Below are 22,138 nucleotides of genomic sequence, written 5' to 3' on the forward strand. Positions count from 1 at the left end.
CCAATATTATACATTAGTATACTTTGTTATTTTTTTGTTGCTTATTTGTTTACTGAAATTTTGCTCTGTACAAATTCATGTAATTCAGCCTTTTACCACAATAAATGCCATGCATTTATCCATCCTATACACAGCTCGATTGAGGATAAGAGGAAAAAAATATCTACATAATAACTAACTTAATTATTCTTTATGTTAATTTTAATATTTCCACCTTGAAAAGTTTCATTAAAGTATGTGGTTCGATATTACCATATAACTTAAATCGAAACATGTTATTCTCAGTGAAATTTTCTAGTTTACATTAAAAAAATTGTTATCCTAGATATTTGTTGCGAGAAAAAATTTTCTTCCTATTTAATCCCTTTTTTCTAATTTAAGTTAAAGAGGACTATTTTACACTATTTTTACAAATCACATAAAAATTAATGTATTTTTCTTTTTTTAACTCACTGATATTTTAAAAATATTTTTGAAGGTGAATATAATAGCTATTTTTTTTCTATTTATAACGCGCATATTTATTGCTAGTTTACAACCTTGCCATGTTAAGCAAGGCTATCTTTATCTTTCAAATAAAAAGAAAATAAATAAAATAGAAATACCCCGGGGGGGCCACTTACATTGACGAGTGGATACCATGCGCGACCAAAAAAACACGTAAAAAGGATGTCCTTTTCACGATAGGGCACGTTACGTACGTAACGTGATAAGGGTGTCAAAAACACAAAAATAATGAAAAAAGGGTGTCTATTTCGCTAGGAAAATTACGTGTTTAGGGTCGAATTTGCGGGAATGATAAAACAAAATTAAAATGTTTTATAAAGGATGTCCATTTTGCCCCAACACTTCGTGTTTAGAGTCCGATTTGCGCGAGGTGTGGAAGGTGGGGTCGTACTAAACCAAATAAGGTAAAGCCGACGACCGAAGGACCCGTAACAATAAAACATTCCTGTACTTGTTTAGGGGTTCATTTCAGGGAATATTTGCCAAAAGTATCGTTTTGTTTCCAATACTTGTTAAGGGTATGGTTTCACACGCCAATACTTGTTAAGGGGTGCATTTTCAGAATATGGAAATTACGTGTTTAGGGTGCTTTTCGAGACCCCATGGTCGCGCATGGTATCCACTCGTGAATGAAAGTGGCCCCCCCGGGAGAAATAAAGAACAAATATTAAGCTAATTCATTCTTAAACTTTCAAAGAAAAAAAAAAGCTCCAAAAGCAGAGGCAAAAATCGTCATTTCTTGACTGGTTGCCAACCAAAACCAAACAAGAAGAAATTTGTATGTTAAGAAGTTCGTATTTCTATTTTAAAACTTCTTTCTTGCTTTAGACCCCCCCCCCCCTTCGTTATTCCTGACTCAGCAGATCTTCCTTCAATCACCGGGCGCGGGCGGGCCTGCGCATGCGCACTGAGTGCCACTGATCGATATCGTCCGTATAATTATATATGCAAATTAACCAGCGCCGCCAAACGCAAACCGCCAATCTAATTTGAATTTGAAAGAGCCATCTTCGCCGCGCCGTTAATTTGCACCGCACTTTTATCGAGTGCTAGTGCGATAAAGAAGGGTAAAGAAGGCCGTTTTAATAATAATTCAACCACTGAAATCACACGGACCAGATTTGGACAATGACTTGAAAGCTAAGACATTCGCAGTAGGCTCTACAGGTAAGTTAACAATTTTCTATGATTTTCTTTTCGTAGTTTGTTAAATGGCGCGGCTCGCAGCTAGCTGCGGGGCTAGCTGTAACGTTAGACTTAGAGTTCGTCAGGACATCCTGTTACTGCCCCTCAGCGCTGCCTGCCGGCCGCGACTAGCCGGGCGTGGATGTGTGGCTGCCATGCCGGTGCAAGTCTGCGCACATACATCATATTGACCTTACGATTTGTGTTAAGATTTAACATGAATTTCTTTTTATTTCACAAAATCTTTCAGTTGATATTGTTCCATATATTGTTATAAGTAAATGAGAGAGATATGTGATCGAATGTGAAACTGATTTTCTTGGTCTTGGAAAAAATCTGAGACTCGGCCAGTTATGATTTTCAATTTCAGATTTAACATTATGATAGTGGCCAGCGCCTCGTGTCTGCGCACCAATCACTTTACACACGATTTGAGGATTTTGATGAGATTTTGAAATGCCGAAAATCGAAATTCATTATTTTTTCCACCATTTTAAGAGTCTGATTTTTTCATGAATAGCTGTTTATCACTTTTTGACTGTGTATTTCAGGAGAGAGGGAGACCCAAAACCACCTGGAGTCATACTGAGCCTCGAGGAGGAGATGAAGTCAGTGAACATGACCTGGGGTACCGGGCGGTAGTTTCCAGAAGAAGGCCCAGCTCAGAACCGCCAGGACTCAGGAGTGGAGATCCGAATACTTCGTTGCTGCCCTCCATATGAGGAGGCTGTAAGTTAGGTAATTCAGATGTCAAGTTTTCTTTTGGGGTCTTTGTGTATCTTCTATTATGAGAATTATTGAAAAGAGATGGTGATTTAATGGTTTTAAAGATGTAAAATATGAAATTCTAGCACTTTTTTTAGGCCTAATATGAGTTCGGACACCCTACTTATAATTTTTTTTTGAGGAGCGCGATATTTTTGTACATGACCCAAGCCTAGTTTCACCACAGATTAATTAATAGCTACACAGCTGTTGCATTTACAATTTTAATAACAATCTACAACAATTGAGCATTTTATAAAATTGAGTGTGTCTAGGAAAGCAAATTCGGAGGCATAAGGAGAGCCATTCCCTTGTAAAAAAAAACCATGGTTTGATGTTAAGGTAAAACCATGGTTTTGCATTGGATCCATCGTACAGTAATTTCATAGTTTAACCATAGTAAGATATGGTTTAATTATGGTGAAATCATGGTGCACTAGTGTTTAACCATAGTTAAACTATAGCTTTAGCATGGGTAAACCATGGTAACCATGGTTAAATGGTGTTAAATTGGAACGCACTTACCATGACATTACTATGGCATAACCATGGTCACAACTGTGTTTTTACCATATTTTAACAATGGTTAAGAAAGTATAAAACCATGGTAAAGAGAAGGTGAAACCATGGTTAGAAAAAGGTGAAACCATTGTTTTACAGCTGCCAAACCACATAATTACAACCCGAATCACGGTAAAACCATAATCAATTGTATGGTAGACCCACCTTTTGACCATAGTGCAATATTGTATGATGATGGTTAAACCATGTCAAAGTACTGTCTAGCCATGGTTTAACCATGGTTTACCACGGTTAAACTATAGGTTTAGCATGGGTAAACCATGGTAACCATGGTTAAAAGGTGTTAAATTGGAACGCACTTACCATGACATTACTATGGCATAACCATGGTCACAATTATGTTTTTACCATAGTTTAACCATGGTTAAGAAAGTATAAAACCATGGTAAAGAGAAGGTGAAACCATGGTTAGTAAAAGGTGAAACCATTGTTTTACAGCTGCCAAACCACATAATTACAACCCAAATCACGGTAAAACCATAATCAATTGTATGGTAAACCCACCTTTTAACCATAGTGCAATATTGTATGATGATGGTTGAACCATGTCAAAGTACTGTCTAGCCATGGTTTAACTATGGTGTACCACGGTTAAACTATAGGTTTAGCATGGGTAAACCATGGTAACCATGGTTAAAAGGTGTTAAATTGGAACGCACTTACCATGACATTACCATGGCATAACCATGGTCACAACTGTGTTTTTACCGTACTATAACCACGGTTAAGAAAAGGTGAAACTATGGTTAAGAAAGTATAAAACCATGGTAAAGGGTAGGTAAAACCATGGTAAAGCGAAGGTGAAACCATGGTTAGAAAACGGTGAAACCATTGTTTTACAGCAGCCAAACCACATAATTACAACCCAAATCACGGTAAAACCATGATCAATCATATGGTAAAACCACCTTTTAACCATTAGTGCAATATTGTATGATGATGGTTAAACCATGTCAAAGTACTGTAACCATGGTTTAACCATTGTATACCACGGTTTAACCATAATGTGCCACAGTTAATCAATGGTTTCATTGTAGATAAACCATGGCTACCATGGTTTAACCGTGGTTACAACCTTGTTTTTATTGTGGTAAATCCATCGTTTCAAAGTGTCTTTACTATGGTTAAGAAAAGGTGAAACAATGATTTTAAAACAGAAACAGCGATAATAACATGGTTATGCAATGAAATCCAAAGTATAACCATGGTTTCACTACAAACCAATCATAGAATTACCATGGTCTTGCATCCTCAAAATCATGGTAAAAGCATGGTTAATATTGGATCCATTGTGTGACATACCCATGGTTTAACCATGGTGCATGATGGTCTGATGATGGTTAAACCATGGTGCACCTTGGTCTGCCCATGGTTTGGACATCCTTCAACCGTGATCGTACTACAGTTACTGTGATTTAACTATGGTAAATTTGAAAGGATTTACAACAGTATTACCATTTCCATTCATGAATTCATCGTGCATAAATTATCTCGGCACGAGCAGACGACTTAGACTTGAACTATGATCGAAATAAACTTCGAATTAGTGGTGAATAGGCATCATAATTACACAATAGGTGTTATTTTGGGGGCAATGTAGATCAAGTAAGTAGTAGTCAAGTTGGACATTACTGTTTATTTTGATGATTGTGTTAACCAAGCGAATCGGCCGACGTATTTTTTTTTTCTTTTCGATGCACCGATTTCGCAAAATCTGCACCGGCGCTCGATGACATCGATCAAACACCGATTTTAAAACCGATCAAAGTTATGATATTTCAAAATCTTTGAGTTTTTTATATTGACACCTAAACATGGCCTAAGTTCAGTAACCCCAGATGACCTTTGACCTTGATCATGTGACCTGAAATGTATAGCAGATCGATCAGTGATACTTGGTTACCCTTATACCCAAGTTTCATGAAATAGGACCAAATTCTTCCAAAGTTATTATACCATTTCGAAAACTTAACCAAGGTTAAGATTTGGTGTTGACGCCGCCGCCGGAAAAGCGGCGCCTATGTCTCACTTCTGCTATGCAAGTGAGACAATAAAACCGTGGTTCTCAAGCTCAAACCAAAGTTTAACTGTAGTTTCACAGCCAGAAACGATGATAAATCCCTGGTTCTACAAACCAAACCACAGTAGAGCCATGGTTTTACAACCGACCTCTGGTATAACCATCAACTGCTATACCACCCAAACCAGAGTATAACCATGGTCGTATGGTCATACACAGCATACACGTCATCCAACCTGTCTGCTTTTTACCTCTATCATATTATCTGCTGAAATGAGATAAAGTGGAAACTCAGTATAAGGAGGACCTTGGGATCATGAACCTTGTTATTATACCTGGAATCTAACTTCACCAGGGCACAAAAACAAAAGGACCTTGGACCAGCAAATTTGACTGTTATATTGGGAATCTCTGTATATTGAGTTTCTAGTGTATCAGCGAAAGAAAAGAGTCAATTAAAATACAGTTACAATGTACACATTCGGCTACATCATCAAAGAGCCACATTGGTGATGGTATAATAAGAAATTACATTTAAAATTGTAGGTCAGTCAGACAGATAATATGACAGAGGTCATATTCCACACTACACATCGCCACTTATTGTATCAATCAGTGAGTGATCACACAATGACCTAAAAAGGGACAAAATGCAAATCAGTGTTAAGAACAACGCAATGAAAACTTTTAATAAAAATAAAGTCAAACACATCTAATACAGTACTACCTGCACAGCTCTGGAAACATTACCCAAGTTAGCTGACAAAAGAGGCAAGTCTTTATACATGGCAGGTTTGAATACATATCTATAAAAGACCCCACATAAATTTTAATACATTCTTTATAAATTTTGTACTTTTCACACAAACAGTTAGCACAGATATGGCAAGCTAAACTAAGTAAGGAATGTATACATGTACTCCTGAAAACTGTTTTATTACTGCTGATTTCATATAACTGATTTGGCCAAGAAGACATGTTAGAAAAACTTTATACAAAAAACAAAAGAAAATAACTAGATGGATTCTCGACTGCACACAGTCGAAATTTATGCCTCCGCCATTGCCACTAGATCAGAAATATGTTGCACAGGTAATTTCCCATAAATCTTCAAATTTGTTCTATTCTTTTTATATTAAATAATGTATGCCTTATCCCAACATAAATAAACACTGAATGTTCAGTGCATGTTTGAGCTGCTAAGAAAAATTTTTACAGGCCGGCTCGGGTAGGAATCGAACCCACGACCTTCTGGTTATCAGACAGGCGTCATACCACTTGACCACCGAGAAGCCCGATGGCTGGTAGCTGGTTTGATTCACATAATAGCAGCAGGTACAGTACTGTGTTGATATATCACATAATAGCAGCCAATAGCCATCGGGCTTAATTCCTGGTGGTCTAGTTGTATGACGCCTGTCTAGTAACCAGGAGATCGTGAGTTCGATTCCTACCATAGCTGGCCTGAACATTTGGTGTTCACTTATATTTGGATAAGGCAAAAATTATTCAATAAAATTAAATCTACCCAACGGAAAACCTTGATTGATATTTTCTATTATCATATTGATCACTCTCATATATGCATCCAAGAACCATTAATATTGAATCTACAAGCAATTGTGACAAGAGACATGAACTCTTTAGACCTTTGAACTTCTCAAGTCAATGTCATAATGTATGCATTGTCCATATTTGAAATTGATCTATCGAAGTCTTTGGTTTATCACAAGAACAATTTCATGCATACACTGACCTACAATCAAACTTGATATATGAAAATAATTTTTAGTATTCATAAAACACAAGAAAATTACTAAATGGATAAAAAAGTTGTAAGTATATGACCTTTATGACCTTTGAACTTGGCCCTGCAACCCCCCCAAATTACCCCCCCCTATATCAAGCATATATGTACCAAGTTTGGAGTTACTTCCTCTAACATTCCTTTAGTTACACAAGAACAAGATATTTTAAGGCATACTGACCTCTGTGACCTTTGACCATGTGACCCCAAAATCCAATCAGATCATTCTCCCTCTATTATGTATCTAAAGAATGTACCAAGTTTGAAGTTATTAGCTCCAATGGTTAAGTTATCACAAGAACAGGACATTTTAAGGTATATAACGACCTCTGTGACCTTTCACCCGTGACCATAAAATCAAAACAAAGTATTATCCCCCCAGGATATACCCTCATACCAAGTTTGATGTAAAACCACTCCACGGTTCTTGAGATTTCGACAAAACAAAACGGGACGGACGTACGGACGACCCGAAAACGTAATGCCTTCGGCCACTTCGTTGGCGGACGTTGGCGGAGGCATAAAAAATCATAAATATTCTAAATAAATTAAGAGTTAGCACAGATATGTCAAGCTTAATTAAGTATGGAATGCAGAATGATGTCATATACTCCTGAAAACTGTTTTTTTTTGCTGTTGATCTTATAAGATTTGGTTTGACTGAGAAGACAAGGTAGAAAGACTATATGTATATACAAAAAAAAATCCCTGAATAAACTGAATAAATTAATGTACTTTTCACACACAGAGGTAGCACAGATATGGCAAGATTAAAGGACAAGTCCACCCCCCCCCCAAAAAAAAAAAAAAAAAAAACCTTGATTTGAATAAAAAGAGAAAAAGTCAACAAGCATAACACTGAAAATTTCATCAAAATCGGATGTAAAATAAGAAAGTTATGACATTTTAAAGTTTTGCTTCATTTCACAAAACGCTTATATGCACACCTCAGTCGGTATGCAAATGAGGGAACTGATGATATCACTCACCCACTATTTCTTTTGTATTTTATTATATGAAGTATGAAATATTTTGATTTTCTCGTCATTGTCATGTGAAATGAAGTTTCATTCGTCCCTGAACACGTGGAATTTAATTATTTTAACATTTTGTGCTTCAGGCAAGGAGGTCCTAATCATCAAATTCGTAAAAATTGAAATATTGTATAATTCAAACAATAAAAAACAAAAGAAATAGTGAGTGACATCATTGGCTCACCTAGTTGTGCATATCACTGTTTTGTTGAAAATAAGCGAAACTTTAAAATTTCATGCTAGTTTGATTTTTCTCTATTTATTCAAATCAGCATTTTCCTGGGGTGGACTAGACCTTTAATTTGAAGATTAGAGACATTGAGTCAAATTTTCAAAAACAGTCAATGAAACATACACTACTCAATGCATCCTCTTCCCAGTGATACATGGTAGCAGGTTTTACATCCATATTTCATACTGTTAAGGTGACATTGCATTAATAAAGATATTACCTGAATTTCACAAATTTACTTTCGAGCTACATATTCCAAAATATATCCAGATCATCTCCTATAGTGGTACATGTTAGCACCACGTTTCACATCTATATTTCAAACTGTTAAGGTGACTATGTGTTTAAACAAATAAATTTCACAAATTGACCTTTGACCTACATATTCCAAAATCCATTCAAATCGTCTTCCTATGATGGTACATGTTAAACACCAAGTTTTTACATCCATACCTCAAGCTGTTTAGGTGATATTGCTTTGACAAGAAAATAACCTGAATTTTTTTCATACAAGGACCACATATGAAGTTCATACCTTACGCAGTCTTGAATAAATTAAGTTTATGAGCAAGTTTGGATAATCCATGTGGAGTTAGAAGTTTCCAATAAATTCTGTAAATCACTGTAATAGGGAAACATTGAGTAAGCAACTCTATCAACGTCCGTCAGCATTCAATCAATCTCGGGATATTCAGTATATTTCAAAATCTGGTGAGAAAACTCTGCATAGATTACCTGATCCTCATCAAAGAGCCAAGGATACTTCAGTCGGTCATCAGTGATCCTTGGCCGAGGGACAAAATTTATGATCCATGCCCTTCTGTCTGCCAGTGTCTTCTGCATGCAGAACTCAACTCTCTTGAAGTCTGGCTGCCTTTTTTTCAGTGCTCATCCACTCTATGTGCCTTGCAACAGTGTCAGATTTTGAAAGAATAAAAAATTATACTTAAAAAAGAAAAAACAAAGAATAAAAAATTATACTTAAAAAAGAAAAAACAAATAGATTTAGAATCCTCATTCATTTAGTTTCTGTCAAATCACTTTTCATCCGAGTCCTTAATAGATATTTACAGCAAAATTTTACTATTATAGCACGTTTTATGCAACGACACGCCAGTCTTGTTGCCAAAGACAAGAACAGAAAAGCTCCACTTGGTCACACTTTGCGACTATCTGTCACAAACACACTGTACCAGTTAACATTTGGTGAAAGACCATAGCAGAACCAATGTACATGCGAATTGGACTAAAAAATAAACTTTAGGTAAAATCTAATAACAGAGAAATGCATTACAAAATGTCACAACAATGTAGCCACTGTAAGATTCCTGCATCAATAGTGATACTCAAACATTAGTAAGTTATAATGCAATAAATATTCTCATATTTATGCATTTACTCACATTTACTTAATTCATCAACTCTTAAGGTGCCCCATACACGTTTAAAGCGTTTTCACTGGCCAAGGTCTAATCCTCTTTAATAATCCTTCTGGTTGAGTCTCATATATAACTATGTCATGTGAAAAAGAGAAATGCCTTTAAGTTTGGCCATAATCAAGTAATATGTTTATCTAGAAGGATGAATCAATTGCCAAAGAAATTAAATGGCATGCACTTGGGCAAGACTATGGCACACTGAGAGTTAATTAGGGTTTCTGTTTGGTACCAGATACTTACTCTCCACCATTCACCAGTTGCTGTGCACCGAGGACCACAGGTAGTTTGTAATTCTTACTCTCAATGGCCCTGACACAAGTTCGTCCTCTTCCATGTCTGCAAAATCGTTGAATTTGTCTTGCCATGTCTGCAGGAAAAATATATTCTTCTTTCACTCCAAATGTTGTGCACACCACCCTAAGCAGCTCCCGTTTTGAGGTCTCCTCTGACTTGTTGGTTACCAACACCCTTCTTTGATTTTGGCCATATATCAATACAAATTTGTACCTGGAATGAAAAGTAATTGATTTTCTTACTAAACCTGAATTTTGAATAAATAATGTATGCAAAGAGCTTTCAGGATAAATGTGTGTAATCAAAAGATATTGCATGTACATGGACACAAATATTCAGTTTTTGCCTTGATGCAAGAGGCAAACAGACATATTCCAATGTTTGTCTGGGTTTGGTGATACATATTCCATTCATTTATCTTTTTTTCTAGTATTAGTTTCCTGTCTTCGAATATTAGTAAAATTGAAGGGATGGTCCAGGCTGGAAATATTTATATCTCAATAAATAGAAGAAAATTTACAGAGCAAGATGCTAAAAATTTAATCAAAATCGAATAACAAATAAAGTTTTTGAATTTCAAATGATATTATTCCGGTGAAACAGTTCTAGGCATGTCTTAATGAATATTCATTAGGTTGGCTGGTGATGTCATATCCCCACTTGTTTATTTGTGTTTTATTATGTGAAATTGTATGTGAAATTGGGTTTAATAAAAAAAATTGCTACCAAAAACTAAAATAATTGGATTGACAACTGATTAAGTGGACTAGTTATTTATTGCCTCAACTTATTTCATCATAATGGAGACACATCATTTACACATGTATGAAAAAATGAAACATTTACGATGTCATGTAATAACATAAGAAAAAATGGAGATGTGACATCATCAGCCCACCTAATGAATATTCATGATGATGTGCATATTCCAAAAAATATTGATAAACTTTGAAAATCAATAACTTTGTTATTTGATATCCAATTTTGATGAAATTTTCAGCATTTTACTCTGTGAATTTTACTCCATTTATATACTTTTAGATATAAATATTTTCAGCCTGGACCATCCCTTTAACTTCCCGCTACCAGGAAAGAAAATTGTATTGTAGTCTATTAAAAATTTTGATTTGAAATTAAGATACAGTTACGACACAACGGTCCAGCGATGTTATTTCCATTTTTCATCACATGAAATTTAATTCATTTCATAATGACCAACCATACTTAAAATTCATACAAATTTCAGACAATTCCACTATTAGTGACACATATGGAACAACACTTCCTAAATTAATAACTTAACCCATTTGTGACGAAATTCCACATTACGTGGTTTGGCCTCGGATTTTTCATGAATAGTTGTAGGGCCTATATATGAAAATACCAAGGAGACTCGAAAGTAAACACTTATTGGCATTACTTTTCTTTTGGTAACAATCATCGCCGCTATGGCTAGGGAAATGCGCATATCTTTCAGTTGTGTACAACCGTGTAGATCTACTATCGTAATGTGCATGCATGCTGTAGAAATTGTCGAAACAAGGAGCCAGCCACGTTCGCACAACCACACTCTGAACTTACCACACAAAAAAACAGATTTTCACATGGAAAAACATTTACAGACATATGAATTGTATGAACTTACCAAAAGAAAAAGAAAATTCACATGGAAAAACATATACAGACATATGAATTGTAATCCCGCTTAAAAATAAAGGATTTATTAAAACATACTACTTTGCAGCTAGCTGATCCATTGATCAAGTATTACTAATTAAATGAGGACTAATTAACCCGCAGTAGCAGAGTCTGTAGCCTAGGCCTAGAGTCTAGACCTATCAACAACAAAAAAATACAGGTCAGTGGACTGAATGCTGTTGCCGTTCAAAAGTATAACATTAATTAGGACCACCGACACCGTACTCTAACTTAAACTTTAAAAAGTTAAAGTATAGATCTAGATCTAGACCCTAGTCGATAGAGCTAACGTTAATTAAGCCAGTAGATCTAGTACAAAATTGTTCTTCATACTCGATGGCAGCCAACAAGTTTTTTTTTTCAGGTATAGGCCAAGCGCTAGCCTAAGTTAGGCCTAGGCTAGGGCCGGGACTAGGCTACGAGTACGACGTGTTCCACCATAATAATAGATCTAGTCCAAAGCAAGGCAAAGACAAAGTCCAAGGCAAGCTCAAGCCTATAATAACATATATAGCCATAACTTTTAGGCCCTACATAGTACATGTAGCCCGCCCCAATGCCTGGCTTCAACTTCAAGTTGAAGTCAGAATACATTTCTAGACCCATGCAACACTCTGAGTCCTAATCAAAATAAATGCAGCAACATTACAGACTAAGGCAAACTCTTGAAATAATCAAGGAGATATCACTATATCTCCTTGAAATAATCCACTGACAGTGACACTGCCTGCTGCAGAGTGCAGTACCGCACGGTACCACTCGGGCTTGGTACGGTCAAGGAGATATCACTCTATCTCCTTGGTACGGTACGTATACCGTACGGTACACGCACAATCCGCTGAGTGTTCAATTTCCGAGTCATGCAAGGCCAAGGAGGTGCCAGAAGTGGACTAATTCACGAGAATGCCCAACAGATTACTGATTAGATTAGCTTACTTACCGTTAACTATCTCCTGACAGTTCCATAATTTGTCTGTTCTCCTATAGTTTCAGTTCAAAATGCAGTTAATTGCCTGAATTTCATGGACTTGAAGCTTAGCCCTGGCCTTGGCTTGGCCTTCGAAGCATTAAGCTGATTGTATCTGCACGGCGCGTACGTACGTACGTGTGTGTGTGCATTTGTCTATGGTGTGTATGCATGTGCGGGTTGTGCGTTACACACGTGGTACCAAGCGTGGTACTAGTACATCGACGCGTATAAAAAAAAAAGGCGCGAAAATGAACGGGGGGGGGGGGGCAGGCGGGGAATGCGCGAAATCCGTGTTGAACACAATTATAAAGTATTTATTTATTTATTTATTTATTTTGTTTTATTTATTTTATACTGCAGGGTAGGCCTATTCAATTCTTAAAACTGCTTTACAAAGGCGCCCTGCAGTTTAAAATACATGTCAAGATATAACTATATATATGAACAACAATTCAACAACAAACAATTAACATCAAAAATACAAAATATCTAACATCAGAAACAATTAACACCAAAATATAGAGTGGGAAGTGACAATTTAAACATACATAGCATTGTAAATCAATGGAATATCATTTCGCTCTTTATCAATTCGTATGAAAGGCTTTGCATAATTTTTTAAAAACTAACAAGGACTCGAGGTACAAACTTGTAAATTTTAAGGAAGTGCATTAAATAATTTGGGTCCGACATATGCGAAAGATTTTCTTTTATGTACAATTCTAGCTTTGGGGAGCTGAAGGGGGCATCGTAAAGAATACCGTGTCCTGTATTTCACGGGCCGTTTACATACTAAAGGTTTTAAATAATTTGGAACTAAATCATTCATTATTTTATATACAAGAACACAATACTGATAGTTTATACGCTGATCTACTGATTGCCACTTCAGTGACTGCAACAAAGAAATTTGTGATGTATTATAATCTTTTTTCAAAAGCATTCTAGCATATTTATTTTGAAGTTTTTGTATCTTATCTAAATGTATTTTTGCACTGCTTCCCCAAGATGTAATACAGTAATCAATGTAAGGTAAAATCATAGAAAAGTACAGCTTCTTCATGATATCAAAGGACAGTAAGTGCTTAATCCGCCTACACAACCTATTGCCCGATATATTTTACAAACGATATTAGTAATATGTTCGCACCAAGTCAAGCCCGGATCGAGCATGACACCTAAGTATTTAATCTTTTTTACATTTTCTAATTGTATGTTCCCGAATTTCACTGACAAATGAGCACCCCTCAACTTTTTCTTTTGACCAAATACCATGGCTTTTGTTTTTTGCGGGTGTAATAAATGCATATTATTTAAGTCTAGCCATTTACTTATTGAATCAAAATCATCTTGCAAATAATTTTGTACCTCCTTAATTGATTCACCGTGATTAAAAATGGCGGTATCATCAGCATAAAGAGACATTTTAGAATGTACATGCAATTTCAAATTACACATGTCATTAATAAAAATACAAAATATCAATGGACCCAGTATACGAAATACGAGTAATGAAAAACATTCGTTAGTCCACAGCTGAGTTAGTCGTGACAAGCTTTATAGGCCCAGACTAACAAAGTTAGTACCTTGGTAAAACGGGAATTTAATCATGGTTTTGTAACCAATGTTTTTACACTTTCATTAAACCACGGTTAAAACCATGGTTATATAACAATCATTTTCAAACTATCATAAAACCATGGTTAAATCCTTGGTGTATAACCATCGTTTTCAACCATGGTAAAACGGAAATTTAACCATGGTATTGTAACCACTGTTTTTACACTTTCATTAAACCACGGTTAAAACCATGGTTATATAACAATCATTTTCAAACTATCATAAAACCATGGTTAAAATCATGGTGTATAACCGTCGTTTTCAACCTTGGTCAAACGGAAATTTAACCATGGTTTTGTAAACCACTGTTTTTACACTTTCATTAAACCACGCTTAAAACCATGGTTATATAACCATCGTTTTCAAACTATCTTAAAACCATGGTAAAAATCATGCATGGTTTATAACTGTCGTTTTCAACCTTGGTAAAACGAATGTTTAACCATGGTCTTGTAACCACTGTTTTACACTTTCATTAAACCACGGTTAAAACCATGGTTATATAACCATCATTTTCAAACTATCATAAAACCATGGTTAAAATCATGGTGTATAACCATCGTTTTCAACCATGGTAAAACGGAAATTTAACCATGGTATTGTAACCACTGTTTTTACACTTTCATTAAACCACGGTTAAAACCATGGTTATATAACCATCATTTTCAAACTATCATAAAACCATGGTTAAAATCATGGTGTATAACCGTCGTTTACAACCTTGGTAAAACGGAAATTTAACCATGGTCTTGTAACCACTGTTTTTACACTTTCATTAAACCACGGTTAAAACCATGGTTATATAACCATCGTTTTCAAACTATCTTAAAACCATGGTTAAAATCATGGTTTATAACCGTCGTTTTCAACCTTGCTAAGACGAATGTTTAACCATGGTCTTGTAACCAATGTTTTTACACTTTCATTAAACCACGGTTAAAACCATTTTTGGTTATATAACCATCATTTTCAAACTATCTTAAAACCATGGTTAAAATCATGGTTTATAACCGTCGTTTTCAACCTTGCTAAGACGAATGTTTAACCATGGTTTTGTAACCACTGTTTTTACACTTTCATTAAACCACGATTAAAACCATGGTTATATAACCATCATTTTCAAACTATCATAAAACCATGGTTAAAATTATGGTGTATAACCGTCGTTTACAACCTTGGTAAAACGGAAATTTAACCATGGTCTTGTAACCACTGTTTTTACACTTTCATTAAACCACGGTTAAAACCATGGTTATATAACCATCGTTTTCAAACTATCTTAAAACCATGGTTAAAATCATGGTTTATAACCGTCGTTTTCAACCTTGCTAAGACGAATGTTTAACCATGGTTTTGTAACCACTGTTTTTACACTTTCATTAAACCACGATTAAAACCATGGTTATATAACCATCATTTTCAAACTATCATAAAACCATGGTAAAAATTATGGTGTATAACCGTCGTTTTCAACCATGGTAAAACGGAAATTTAACCATGGTATTGTAACCACTGTTTTTTTACACTTTCATTAAACCACGGTTAAAACCATGGTTATATAACCATCATTTTCAAACTATCATAAAACCATGGTTAAAATCATGGTGTATAACCGTCGTTTTCAACCATGGGAAAACAGAAATTTAACCATGGTTTTGTAACCACTGTTTTTACACTTTCATTAAACCACGGTTAAAACCATGGTTATATAACCATCATTTTCAAACTATCTTAAAACCATGGTTAAAATCATGGTGTATAACCGTCGTTTTCAACCTTGGTAAAACGGGAGTTAAACCAAGGTTTCCTAACCATTGTTTTTATACTACTGTGAAACCATGGTTACAACCATGGTTAAATTACTATGGTTTTTTCACCAAAGTAGAAAGATGATTTTGTCATGGTTTTATAACTATTGATTTTAACTTTCTTAAAACTGTGGTATAATGATGGTTTTTATAACCATGGTTTTAAAATCGTCATAAAATGACATTTTTATCATGTTATTATAACTATGGTATTTTAACAATGGTATTACCACACTTCCGCCACACATTTACCTTGGTTATGAATTTAAAACCATGGACTACCATCGATCCATTGTAAAACCGCCCCTAACCATGGTTATACCATGATTACGGTTGTAAAACCATGGTTTTTTTTTATAAGGGTTTATTGAGCTCCATGGAATTATAAACATGAAGGACTGATCTCTGCGACATCGATTTCAGAAGTATTCCCAAGACCAAGTGAACTTACTCATTTTTTTAATAAATATGATGATGTGCTGTTTATCATTATAGTTGAATCATTGATTCACAATCCCATGTATTTTTCTTAATGTGCAAATGGAATTTTACAACACTCTGTAGTAACCCTTGCCCGCCTTAGGTGTAGACATGTATTGCTATTCACTGTAATATAGACGTATTTATTCACTGTTCACTGTACTGATTATTTTTCTCTCCATTGTTTAAAAAAAAACTATTCAGATACATCGCATCTACCAGCAAAGAACGTGTGCCAGTACAGGGAAGGAATGTACCTGTCGCACGTGAACTCTTCAGAGGCAGTGAGGACAACAAGATCTGCAAGCAAGTGATCCTTTTTGTAAGAAAATTTCCAATTTGTACATTTCACAATTAATTTTTTTTAAAGCCTTTGTACACATTTAGAGTATCAAGGCTTACAAAATGTAAAAATTAAATGTTTGCCCAAAAATCATTATGGGAAAGGTGGATTTCCGAGGAAAAATCAAATCTATCTTTGTTTACACAGTTGTACGAGCAACCTTATAGGAGGCTTGTCTAGGCTCCGTGATGAAAATACAATGTAAAAATTGATTCACAATCCCATGTATTTTTCTTAAAGTGCAAATGGAATTTTACAACACTCTGTAGTAACCCTTGCCCGCCTTAGGTGTAGACATGTATTGCTATTCACTGTAATATATACGTATTTGTTATTCGCTGTTGTTCACTGTACTGATTATTTTTCTCTCCATTGTTTTTGAAAAAAATTCTTCAGATACATCGCATCTACCAGCAAAGAATGTGTGCCAGTAGAGGAAAGGAATGTACCTGTCGCACGTGAACTCTTCAGAGGCAGTGAGGACAAGATCTGCAAGCAAGTGATCCTTTTTGTAAGAAAATTTCCAATTTGTACATTTTACAATTAATTTTTTTTTAAGCCTTTGTACACATTTAGAGTATCAAGGCTTACAAAATGTAAAAATTTAATGTTTGCCCAAAAATCATTATGGGAAAGGTGGATTTCCGAGGGAAATCTATCTTTGTTTACACAGTTGTACGAGCAACCTTATAGGATGTAAAATGATAAAATTATCTTCATGGAGTCCTCTAGGCTAGCCAGTGACATGGGCCCATGCCCATCAATTTTAATTCATGCTTTTGCATAACCAAATGGCGTGAATTTGGAACTGGAAGTATAATTTCAGATTGACCTCCGAAATGAAACGTGCACAATTAGTCTGAACTAAAATAACATTTCCTGAATTTTTTCTTAAATCTGGAGGCTGAAGTATTTTTTTATCTTTGAAATTAAATTGGTTCTCATTGTTTTTTACCTCTGACTTACCAGTATGTGTGGGGGTACCGTAGAAGTAGAATTAAAGGGATGGTCCAGGCTGGAAACATATCTCAATAAATAGAGTAAAATTCACAGAGCAAAATGCTGAAAACTTGATCAAAATTTGATAACTAATTAAGGTTTTGAATTTTAAAGATTTGCATTATTCCGGTGAAATAGTTCTAGGCATGTCTTTATGAATATTCATTAGGTTGGCTGATGATGTCATATCCCAATTGCCCTTTTGTATTTTATTATATGAGATTAGGTTTATTAAGATATTTTTAACCAAAAACTATTGACAATTGGATTGACAACTGATTAGGTGCATTAGTTATTGACGCAACTTATTTCATTACAATGGAGACGCATCATTTACACATGTATGAAAAAATCAAACATTTATGATTTCATCTAGTAACATAAAAAAAGGAAAGTGGAGATGTGACATCAGCCCACCTAATGAATATTCATGACGAAGTGCATACAACTGTTTTCACAAAATATTGATAAACTTTAAAATTCAATAACTTCTTGTTATCCTATTTTGATGAAATTTTCATCATTTTGCTCTGTGAATTTTACTCAAGTATTATTTAGATGTAAATATTTTCGGCCCGGACCATCCCTTTAATCCTCGGATAAAATTTAGTATTTCATTTTTTTTTTTTTGCTTTGTCTTGCGTTTTTAAACATGTTCTGGGAACTGCTTTTTGAAAGTTGTCAGCATTAACAAGTTGTCTTTTTCCGACAGTTACCATAGTAACAGTCAGAGGCCAGTGCTTCTCAGCCAATCAAAAGCAATGATTTCACTGAAATAGTCGGCACTGACAATCATGAAATACCCATCAGATGTTAGCAGATAATGTGCAACATAGACTCCTAGATACATATATGCAAACATACATAGTCTAAGTCTTTATTATTAAAATAAATGTATAGGTATAAGGTCGAGGCAATTTCATCTCTGCGATGTCAATTTCAGAAGTATTCCCAAGACCATGTGAACTTACTATACATGTTGTAATAAAAATGATGATGTGCTGTCTATCATTTATAATTGAATCATTGAAATATGGAACTTACGAGAAGTTTCACTATCCCATGTATTTTCTTTATGTGCAGATATAATTTTACACCACTGAAATTTTGTATTACGGTATTCACTGTACTTATTATTTTTCATTCCATTGGTTTTTTTTTCTAATCTTCAGATACATCGCATCTACCAGCAAAGATCAAGTGCCACTACAAGAAAGGAAGGTACCTGTTTCACGTTTCCTCTTCAGAGCCAGTGAGGGCCCCAAGATCTCAATAAATAATAATTAAAAAAAGACTCCTTTATCATTCCTTTAAAAATAGTACATATTATTTATTGAAGGTAAATGCTTAGATGCATTATATTCGAATTTTGTCTCCAAGCTAGCATGTAAAAATTGGATTGACTACATATTTACTGTGTAAGTTAATGATCTTTGTTGACACATAAAACAAGAATTATACACAGCATGTTACAGTTTGTAACATAATTTTCTTTCATTAAATTCCTAGTTTAAATACCATATAGATGTTTTTTGTGACTTTTGTCATTCTCTGATGTTTTTTGGTACAGATTTCAAGAGACTGAGGGATTGATTTACCAGAGCAAGTTTACAGTCCAATCCTGTTATATTGTGCATGTGGAAATTAACAAGGTTTCAATACAATGCTACAAATTTACCTTGATTCATTTCATCAGTCCTATGTGCAAGGATAATTATTTCACTTGTCCATGCACATTGTTATAACAGGAGTGGACATTCAATGTAAAGATAATTGAAGATAATTTATAATTGAAATAACCGCCTGAGAGGGGGGGGGGGGATGTTGGTACCAATATTCTAATTTGTGTGTGCGCAAGGAAAACGAAGGAGTGATTATATGAGAAGAGTAAAAGATCGGGAATGTACATATCCACATGATTCATTTTTGTTTATGCTATACATTGCAGGGTGTTTCTAACTGGTACCACTTGACAATTTATGTTTCCAACTGGTCCTAACTGGTGCTTCCAACTTGTTCTAACTGGCACCAGTTGACAACTGGTGTTTCCAACTGGTTTTAACTGGCACCAGTTGACAACTCATGTTTCCAACTGGTCCTAACTGGCACCAGTTGACAATTGGTGTTTCCAACTGGTTTTAACTGGCACCAGTTGACACCTCATGTTTCCAACTGGTCCTAACTGGCACCAGTTGACAATTTGTGTTTCCAACTGGTTTTAACTGGCACCAGTTGACAACTCATGTTTCCAACTGGTCCTAACTGGCACCAGTTTACAATTGGTGTTTCCAACTGGTTTCAACTGGCACCAGTTGACAACTCATGTTTCCAACTGGTCCTAACTGGTACCAGTTAGGACCAGTTGTCAACTGGTACCAGTTGCTAACTGGTACCAGTTAGGACCAGTTGCCAACTGGTATTTCCAACTGGTACCAGTTACAATTTGTCAACTGGATTCCAGTTGATTCCAGTTGATTCCAGTATTGGAATCAACTGGAATCCAGTTGATTCCAGTATTCCAATTTCCATATTGAATCCAGTTCGCTAACTGGAATCAACTGGTACCAGTACCAGTTGGATGAACTGGTCCTTAACTGGTTTTTTGACCTGGGAGTAAATGATTTTTACTCTCTAGAAGCCGCCTAGCCTGGAGGCGTGTGGGGAGTAAAAGTCATCTACTTTACGTAGGCTTACTCCCCACTGACGCCTGGGATGCCAGGGTATATCATGTATATTCACCCACGAAGGGCCACAAAACCTGAAACTTTCGCCCCCGAGATTTCTACTTTCCCTCTAAAAGATCTAGCCCTAAATGTAAATGGGGTTCAACTTCATTTCGCGCGATTTGCGTGCTGTCGCCAAGCGGAATATAAAGAAATCAAGATGGCGACGTAAACTCGGCCATAAGCTCTGTCTTCCCATCTTTTCAAAACATTTTCTCGTTTTTTAAATGAATTCTTCTTTAAAAATGAAATCGATATCGCAGAAATGTTGGAAATGAAGTTTAACCCCATGTACATGTTTTAGTTACTTTTAGGGCTAGATCTTTTATTGTTTAAATTAGAGGGAAAGTAGAAATCTCGGGGGCAAAAGTTTCAGGTTTTGTGGCCCTTCGTGGGTGAATATACCTTGGCGTCCCAGGCGTCAGTGGGGAGTAATTAAGCCTACGTAGAGTACATGACTTACTCCCCAGACGCCTCCAGGTCCGGCTAAAGCCGCCTGGACGTTCCTACGTATCGCTCATCTCGCGATCTCGTCATGCAACAGGCCCCAGCTTTATGAAACGGCCCCCAGCTGTACGTATTGTGGTACGCCGGCTCGCGCGTGCCGCGTTTCTACCCGCAAACTAACCCAGGGAGCTCCCGCCCGCGCTTACCGTGTATTTTACCATACTCACGGGACTAGGGTGATTTATGGTCTAAATATTTCTCCAAATGAATTGTGAAAACAGAAATTATGCACTTACCACGATATGGATGAAGGTCTAACGAGTGGCAGTTTCCTGACATCTGGGCACAGCTGGAACCTCAAAAAACGAAAAGTTCTCTCCTTCTACCCCAGTCTCGATCCACTCACACAAGCATGCGAGGTTAGTTGTATAACCTCGCACAACGCATGTCATTTCATAATGAATTTTGACGTTTTCATTCATCACACGAATGTGAGAGAATGACACACGCCTAAATCTTCACAATATACTAAAGTTATTCATCTAAATCTGTTCATTGAATTAATTTTCAAACTATGCTCCAAAATATTCATAAAAAGAGATTTTAAACGCTTACCTTCAAATCTCAGCCAAGATACTCCGTCCGATCCTTAATACTGCGGTGGAAATTACGCAAACAACAATCGAAATGCGAATTTTTCTAACAGTCTAGATTCAAGTCGCCGGCGCATAATAGGAAATTGTACAAAAAAAATCAACAGGCATCTCACGTATAATCGCCGTTGGCGCTATATACATCATAAAATAACGCTGATTACAGCGAAAAAAATGCGGAGCGCCTAGAACGCAACCAGCACTGCAGTACAGCTGATCTGACGTAACGACGTAAACATGCAAGCAAGTTTATTAAATAATATCGCGCGCCCTCTCTGTGCGTATAGAGAAAACCAGCGAATTGGCCGCATGCCTGCTTCGACATCAAGTAAAATCATCGATATAAAGTACCAGAAAGACAGAGAGGAATTGAAATTGGCTTCATATCTTTTGGTAAGTTTCATATCCAAAGCCACTCACACGTATTGCGAGGTTAGTATTAGTATACTAACCTCGCACCACGAACCGCGTTTGGCAGTGGATTTCTAACTAGTGGGTCGCGCGTGCTGGGATCTCACTTCTTGGGTCCACA

The 22,138-nt window shown here is 36.0% G+C and overlaps 3 long non-coding RNA genes across 3 annotated transcripts; 2 read left to right on the forward strand and 1 right to left on the reverse strand.

Moving 5' to 3' along the window:
• The first annotated feature begins 1,463 nt into the window (after window positions 1-1,463).
• LOC135155075 (uncharacterized) lies at window positions 1,464-2,425 on the forward strand. Its single transcript, XR_010294427.1, has 2 exons — window positions 1,464-1,674; window positions 2,244-2,425. It is a non-coding gene; the product is annotated as an uncharacterized LOC135155075 (long non-coding RNA).
• A 5,256-nt stretch (window positions 2,426-7,681) lies between these two features.
• LOC129266616 (uncharacterized) lies at window positions 7,682-12,632 on the reverse strand. The gene is made up of 3 exons (XR_008585078.2): window positions 12,504-12,632; window positions 9,812-10,078; window positions 7,682-9,037 (listed from the first exon to the last, which is right to left on the reverse strand). It is a non-coding gene; the product is annotated as an uncharacterized LOC129266616 (long non-coding RNA).
• Window positions 12,633-16,628: 3,996 nt separating this feature from the next.
• On the forward strand, window positions 16,629-19,303 carry LOC135155076 (uncharacterized). Its single transcript, XR_010294428.1, has 3 exons — window positions 16,629-16,763; window positions 17,181-17,295; window positions 18,956-19,303. It is a non-coding gene; the product is annotated as an uncharacterized LOC135155076 (long non-coding RNA).
• The last annotated feature ends 2,835 nt before the right edge of the window (window positions 19,304-22,138 follow it).

This window comes from Lytechinus pictus, chromosome 8 (genome assembly GCF_037042905.1).
Source record: "Lytechinus pictus isolate F3 Inbred chromosome 8, Lp3.0, whole genome shotgun sequence".
NCBI lineage: Eukaryota > Metazoa > Echinodermata > Echinoidea > Temnopleuroida > Toxopneustidae > Lytechinus > Lytechinus pictus.